Source organism: Setaria viridis, chromosome 8 (assembly GCF_005286985.2).
Source record: "Setaria viridis chromosome 8, Setaria_viridis_v4.0, whole genome shotgun sequence".
NCBI lineage: Eukaryota > Viridiplantae > Streptophyta > Magnoliopsida > Poales > Poaceae > Setaria > Setaria viridis.
The window spans coordinates 18,162,087-18,170,264 of record NC_048270.2 but is presented as its reverse complement, the minus strand read 5'-3'; the positions used below and the strand labels follow the sequence as shown (position 1 = coordinate 18,170,264).

At 47.3% G+C, this 8,178-nt stretch overlaps 1 pseudogene; it reads right to left on the bottom strand.

Annotated features, from left to right (window-relative positions):
• Nucleotides 1-606: 606 nt before the first annotated feature.
• On the bottom strand, nucleotides 607-1,762 carry LOC117834346 (4-coumarate--CoA ligase-like 7; annotated as a pseudogene).
• Between the last annotated feature and the right edge of the window lie 6,416 nt (nucleotides 1,763-8,178).

Genomic DNA, 8,178 nt, shown 5'->3' with positions numbered 1-8,178 from the left:
ATTACTCAAGGTCTATCTGACCAGCCACTTCTTGAGAAATAGGAGCCATCTCCTCCAAGAACTGCTGGAACTGCTCATTAGAGCAGTCCTCGGCAATGCCTTCTGCCATAGAAGCCAAGTTAGCTTGCGGGTAGAACAACTTCACCATCACCAATAAGTGCTTGGAGATGGACTCCACAGTCTTCTTCATGTAGCTGGTGATCTTCTCAGGTACATCCCTGAGTATCTCTGCCAAGGGGCGGGGCTCCACACCTTCCTTCGAGAGCTCCACCATGTCAGCAATAGGCTGAGCGGCCTTTGTTAGGTACTTGAGAGCAAGATCCTTCGCCTCCAACTCAGCCTGCTGCACTCGGAGTTTTTCCATCAGATCTACAAGTTGGACCTCGCCGTCTTTGCATCAATTGGTACTCCAATACAAGATTTTGCATACTACCCCTTAATTTAAAAGACGCATGCTTCAACTTAAATAACAGAAAATTGTTTAATTTCAAATAAAGGTTCATTAGACCGATTTTTCACTGTCAAGGCGGCAGTTTTTTGTGCCCCAAAGTTCATTAGCAATTTTTTCCCCCTTGTTTGTCCCTTTTTTATTTGAAATTTTGACTACACCGGAAATTCTATAAGACTCTAAAGCTAGTGCAGCTAACATGAAACGAAGGTGGTCAAACAAGAAAAATGCATAAGCAAACATGAGAAAGAAAGCAACATAACTGATTGCAAATTCTTACCACGCACAGTTCCACATTTGGGAAGTGTAGCTGGAACATCTCCGCAGCCGCTGTTGGCAGCGGTGCTCTACCACATATCACCGCTCCAGTGCATCCAGTGTGTGAATCCCCTTCACCATGGTCACCCCCACTGGCAGCGCCCACATATCGGTGACCGCCCACTTCTTAGCGGCTTCCAGCATCCCTTTGACCCTAGCTCTGGCCGTGGTGTCTGTCATCACCACCATGGTCATCCTAAGTGCCACCGTCTGCAGCGACACTGAGAACCCCGTGAATGGAACATGGGCGCGCCAAGCAACACCCTCTCTTGACCCAGAGACGGCTTCCTTACCGTAGCGTTGGCCCTCGCTACCATGGCGATGAAGCTCCAATGCGTGCCTTCACTAGCCCCATTGTCCCCAACGAGTATTGGATCACCGCCTTATCCGACTAGCGCAACAACATTGCATCTAGTGCCTGCTCCTCCTCGTGGTCGTTATGCAAGAAGGAGCAGAAGCGGTCAGAGTCGAGGAGGAGGACAGTTGGGAACCCAGTGGGCAGCTTGGCGGTTGATGATGACACCGTGAAGATCATAGAAGCACCGGAGAGAGCAAGGAGGTGTGCAATCTTGCCACCAGTGAGCATTGGGTTGGCAGAGACATGACGGCGCCTAGCGAGAGCAACACGTAGTAGAGCACCGGGAGATCTAGCCGAGATGGCACAAGGACGAACGCGACATCACCAGTGTGGAGCCCAATCTACGACTACAAGGCCCCCGCGAGCGCGCATACTTGGGATAGGAACGCCGGGAATGACAGCTCCTCGCCGGTGGTGGCGTCAAGGAGGGCTGCGTGCACGGGGAGCGTGGGCGGTAGGTGTGAGAACGCGAAGTCTAGGAACAAGAGTGAGGTGCTCACCGGCGGTAGTGGTACTAGTGGCCTGCGGCTACAGAAAGTCCTGGTTGTCACACAGTAGCCGGAACGGCCGTCCACGCCGCTGCCTGCAGCTGCAATGCTGCTGCCGTCAGTGTTGGCCGTGCAAGAGGGAGTAGCCATTTCCTTTGGGTCGCTTGATTGTTGGTCGCTTTGTTGTCGGTTGCTGCCTCATTAAAAGGTGAGGCCACTTGAATATGGTCGTTGAATAGTGTCCGAGGTGGTGACCAGCACAAGGACAACACTTGTCCCGCAATGTGGGATCTTGCTATAGATGGTCAAATAGACCAGGCCTGATAGAGGCTGCTCGAGGCCCCGCACTAACCCGGCTTGGCTTGTAGTTGATAGTGCCCAAGCAAACCCAGCAATATACGCCGTGCAGTGCCTGGGCTTCCACACAGGCCCATAGTGCCAGCCTAAGTCCGGCACGATTTTTGGGGCAGCCCGATGTTAGCCTAATAACATCATCATCAACTCATAAATAAGAAAAATCCTAGACCACTCACTTATTTCTCCCTTCCACCACCTAGCAGCTGCTGCCACCCTCTCCTCAGCACCTCCACCGCTGGCAACATGTCCACCATTTGCAGCCACCCTTTGTTGGGATACGAGGTAGGCTACACTAGCGCAAATCAAAATTTTCTACCGCGTAAACCAGGAAAACTGCCGTATAACGATCACGAGATTACCACTCGACGTACTACTAGTGCGGAAGATGTAGATTCGCGTCGATGCAGTGAAGTCGATCAATGTAGTCGTACGTAGTCGATCACGTCGATGTCCAGCAGCTCCTCAGCAGCTCGTCCACATGCAGCAAGATCGTCCTCGTGCCGCGGCTCGTCGTGGCTCGTCAGTGGTTCATCCAAGTGCTGCAGGCGCAACACCTCCAAGGTATCCACATGTGCAGGGAGGAAGCGTCGCAAGCCGGACTGCTAGATCCGTGAGTTGCAACAGGTGAAGACGTGGGAGGCGCGGCAGATGTGTTTCGCCAAAAGGTGTAAACCCTAGGGCGCCCCCACCCCTCTATTTATAGAGGTTCCTAACGGGCCTCTGGGTCCGAGGCCCATTACTACTTCTAAACCTAATCCAACTCGGATCACATCCGAATTGGGCTTCCAGCCCTTAAGTGTGTGACCCTATGGGTTCGGATACATATAGACATGGCCCGAGTACTCCTACTCGACCCAATAGTCGGTAGCGGCCTCTAGCAAGACGTGCCAACTCCTATATGCACACGAAGATCATATCAGACGAACCATCACAACATTATATACATGCTATTCCCTTTGCCTCACGATATTTGGTCTAGCTTCAAGTCGACCGCTTTTTCTCGATCCTGTGATTCCGAATCCCTTTGTAGGTCAACTCTTAACCGTACGTAGCATGGCCATGCATTTTCGGATCCGATCACTTGAGGGGTCTAGAGATATCACTCTCAATCAGAGAGGGGCAAATCCCATCTTGATTGATCATGTCTCACAGCATGCTTCTTTACAAACCTGAAAGCTACCTTTATAACTACCCTGTTACGGCATAGCGTTTGATAGCCCCTAAGTAGGTCGATCCACATCGTGAATACATGCGACAATCTCAGGTCTAAGGACAAAGTGTATATGTTTTTTAAAGAGAGAACTACTTCTCGTGTTGGGTCAGTCCTAGCACATGTCTCCACATGTGCCCACATTATTAGTTCAACATCTCCATGTCCATGACTTGTGAAACATAGTCATCAACTAATACATGTGCTAGTCTAATATTCATGTGTGTCCTCACATGAACTCCGACTAGGGACAACTTTAGAATAACCATACAAGTAAAGAGTTTCACACACAGTTCACATAATTGCAAATCAATTCAAGTAGCCTTTAATGGATATTCAAGGAACACAATATAAATCATGGATACAAATGGAATATCATCATCTCTGTGATTGCCTCTAGGGCATACCTCCAACAGTCTCCCACTTGCACTAGAGTCAATCTAGAAGGTACCTAATACCCATAGCTCTTACATGCGCATCATGGTTAGCCTGCGGGAGTGGTTTTGTCAACGGATCAGAAATGTTCAGATCCGTGTGTATTTTGCATATCTTGATCTCACCCCGGTTAACGAAGTCTCGAATGAGATGAAATCGCCGCATTACGTGTTTGTTCTTCTGGTGGTTCCTTGGCTCCTTTGCTTGCGCAATTGCCCCATTGTTATCACAGTAGAGATTCAATGGGCTTGACACATTCGGGAACACACCAAGCTCAATGAGGAAATTCCTTATCCAAACACCCTCCTTCGCGGCTTCCGAAGCCGCGATGTACTCGGCTTCTGTCGTAGAATCGGCCACCGTCTCCTGCTTGGAACTCTTCCAACTAACAGCACCACCATTTAGCATGAACACAAATCTTAATTGTGACTTTGAATCATCTCTATCGGTTTGGAAACTAGCATCGGTGTAACCTGTTACAACAAGCTCCTCCTCTCCTCCATAGACGAGGAACATATCTTTAGTCCTTCTCAAGTACTTAAGAATGTTTTTCACCGCTGTCCAGTGACTCTCACCTGGATCAGATCGGTGTCTGCTTGTCATACTTAGCGCATATGAAACATCTGGGCGAGTACTTATCATTGCATACATGATAGATCCAATAACCGAGGCATATGGCACTCTACTCATGCGATCCCGCTCATCAGCAGTCGAAGGACACTGAGTCTTGCTGAGATGTATGCCATGTGACATAGGCAAGAACCCTTTCTTTGCCTCTTCCATGCTGAACCGCTTCAACACTTTGTCAATGTAAGTATCTTGGCTTAATCCTATAAGCCTTCTCGATCTATCTCTATAGAGCTTAATGCCTAGAATATATGCCGCTTCCCCTAAGTCCTTCATCGAAAAACTATTTTTCAGTGAAGTCTTTACAGACTGAAGCATAATCCGAATGGACTTAAGCATCACTACGGGCGAGAAAGTCTCGTCGTAGTCAACTCCTTGAACTTGTCGAAAACCTTTTGCGACAAGTCGTGCTTTATAGATGTGAACATTTCCATCCATGTCCTTTTTCTTCTTATAGATCCACTTGCACTCTATGGCTTTAACACCATCAGGCGGGTCAACCAAGTTCCAAACTTGATTGTCTCCCATGGACTTTATTTCGGATTGCATGGCACTCAGACATTTTTCGGAGTCTGGGTCCATCATTGCTTCTGCATATGTCGCAGGCTCATCATTGTCCAACAATAATATTTCCCGCATTTCGCGGAGCCTTGCCGACCTTCGTGGTTGTGGCGGTGCTTCTCTTGCCATGGGTATCTCAACTTGTTCTGCTACGTTAGCATCACTCATTGATTCTTGCCCAATCAGCTCATCTTGAACTTCTTCAAGATGCACTGTCTTTCCACTCTTTTCTCCTTTGACAAACTCTTTCTCTACGAAAACCCCGTTCCGAGCGACAAACACTTTGCCCTCTGACCGGTTGTAGAAATAATATCCCAAAGTTTCCTTTGGATATCCTACAAAAATGCACTTATCCGACTTGGGTGTGATCTTGTCCGACTGAAGTCGCTTGACAAACACTTCACATCCCCAAATAGTCGGTAGCGGCCTCTAGCAAGACGTGCCAACTCCTATATGCACACGAAGATCATATCAGACGAACCATCACAACATTATATACATGCTATTCCCTTTGCCTCACGATATTTGGTCTAGCTTCAAGTCGACCGCTTTTTCTCGATCCTGTGTTTCCGAATCCCTTTGTAGGTCAACTCTTAACCGTACGTAGCATGGCCATGCATTTTCGGATCCGATCACTTGAGGGGTCTAGAGATATCACTCTCAATCAGAGAGGGGCAAATCCCATCTTGATAGACCATGTCTCACAGCATGCTTCTTTACAAACCCGAAAGCTACCTTTATAACTACCCTGTTACGGGATAGCGTTTGATAGCCCCTAAGTAGGTCGATCCACGTCTTGAATACATGCGACAATCTCAGGTCTAAGGACAAAGCGTATATGTTGTTTAAAGAGAGAACTACTTCTCGTGTTGGGTCAGTCCTAGCACATGTCTCCACATGCGCCCACATTATTAGTTCAACATCTCCATGTCTATGACTTGTGAAATATAGTCATCAACTAATACATGTGCTAGTCTAATATTCATGTGTGTCCTCACATTAACTCCTACTAGGGACAACTTTAGAATAACCATACAAGTAAGAGTTTCACACACAATTCACATAATTGCAAATCAATTCAAGTAGCCTTTAATGGATATTTAAGGAACACAATATAAATCATGGATACAAATGAAATATCATCATCTCTACGATTGCCTCTAGGGCATACCTCCAACACCCCTCCCTTCCTTCTCCTTCTTCAGCCAAAATCCGTGCCGGGTGTCGGCTGCCTCCGCCATGGGGCCACTGCCAGGCGTAGTCCACCTCCGCCATGAGGCCACATCTGGGCACCGTCACTAGGGCCACGGTCAGAAGCCTGACTAGGACGCCGCTGCCGTGGGGCCATGGCTAGACGCCGCGTCGGTCGCTGCAACCGCCAGGGTGCATGGGCGGAAGCCTTGCCAACCGCCACTGCCGCGGTGGCATGGCAAGTGGCCTCACTGGCCTCTACCGCCATAAGGCATGGCCAGCAACCGCGTCGGCCTTCACTAGGGGCCACAACCGGAAGTCGCTCTGACCGCCACCGATTTGCTTTGCTCAACAGCTGCTAGGTGGTGCCAGTAGGTCCATCGGCCCAGCACTATTAAATGGCCATGGTGCCGGGCCTTGGCTAACAGTTCAGCACGCAGTGCCGGCTTGGCCTCGCATGAAAAAGCCATCCGACTTTGATAGTGCGGGGCCTAGTTGGGCTGGGCTAAATCAGGTTAGTGCGGGCGGTCATCTGGCCATCTATAGGTCTTGCTTCCAGTTTGACGCGGGGACGGACCAATGAAAAATATAATGACAAGGCAAGTGCTAATATGTCCATACGAAGTGTTCCAAACAAAACTTTTATACTATTGCAATATGTGTAAAAGGTAACACATTTACATGGGGCCACCCCTAGCTCCGTCCATGGTTTGGCATCACAGATTTTTACAGTAGATGAATAATGTCTTGCAACGGCCAAGAAAAAGCAAAAAAATTAAAGTATTCCCCTCAACTATGGTTAAAATTTGGATAACGCTCTAAACTAGTTTTTGTTCAACTTAACTCCACAACAATGTCAAATGGTCAAATTTACCCCTAATAAGATTAGTCTTTTTTTTCTCTGTCGAGTTTTAAACTAATTTTTTTACAGTATGTTAGCAAGCTTTACGTATGTTAATAAAATACACTATACATATTTTCATCATTATTTTGATAAACTAATTTAGAGATCTCTAAAATTGACCTGAGACCTGGTATTATCATTTAAGGATGAAATAGGAAGATATCCACAAGACAACATTGACTACTTATCTGGGTCACTTTGAATATGTGGTTATGCCTTTTGGGTTAACAAATGCAATAGCAACATTTCAAACATTAGTGAATACTGTCTTAGCTGAGTCCCGAGGAAATTTGCAAATGTTTTGTTTTATGATATTTTGGTTTACAGTAAAAGCCTCTCTGGTCATGTGACCACCTCAGATCCATAGGAAGTACTGAGGTTTCCTTTGTTCAAACTGAAATTGAATATCTTGGCCATGTATTAATGAACAAGGATCCAACAAAAATATCAATCATCCAAAGCTGGTCAGATTCTACTTCTATTACCGAACTGAGAGCATTCCTTGGGTTAGCTGGTTACTACAGAAGGTTATCAAAGGTTATGGCATCATATATCCACCTCTATTCAATGCCCTAAAAACGAATGCTTTTTAGTGGTCCGACCAACAAGAACAAGCCTTTCTTCAAATCAAAGAAAATGGAAACTAGTGAAAAGATGAAATGGATGAAAAATACCTAAACTAGAACAATTCGCGCTCCAAAATGTCAAATTTTGAAAGGCATGCAAATTATTGAGATCCAAATACTGAGATCTCTGGTTGCCACCCACCCGCTCAGCTTCACCTCCCGCTGCTGTCGCAACGTAGTCCTCCGTCATCTCCCTCTCTGCTCTTCTAGAGGGGATTTGCAAGCGGTGGAGCTCGATTCGGCTGCTCCGGATCGACGCCGCCCAGAATCGAAGCGCCACCTCGCTGGATTGACGCATGCGCAGCCCGGAATTGAGGACAACAACCTGCAATCGACGGACAACAACACCAGACCGACGCCCGCAGCGCCCAGGATCGAAGCGCTGATGATTGAGAGAAGAGAGATACGGCTGTTGGCACAATCTAAGTGGCCAAGTGCACCGCTAGATTGTGGCTCGCCGACGGTAAGAGAGAAGAGAAAGAGATGAACAGGGTTGGTAATTTCACCGGTAGCAAATACAAAGGTTATCATATCACTACCAAACACAATCTTTTGCTAGCTAGGTTCAAGCAACCAAATACGACCTGATTGTGTAGTATTATCCACGCTTAGGATGCCCTGGCTCGAGTTTCTAGCCAGGCAAGGATAAGCTCAT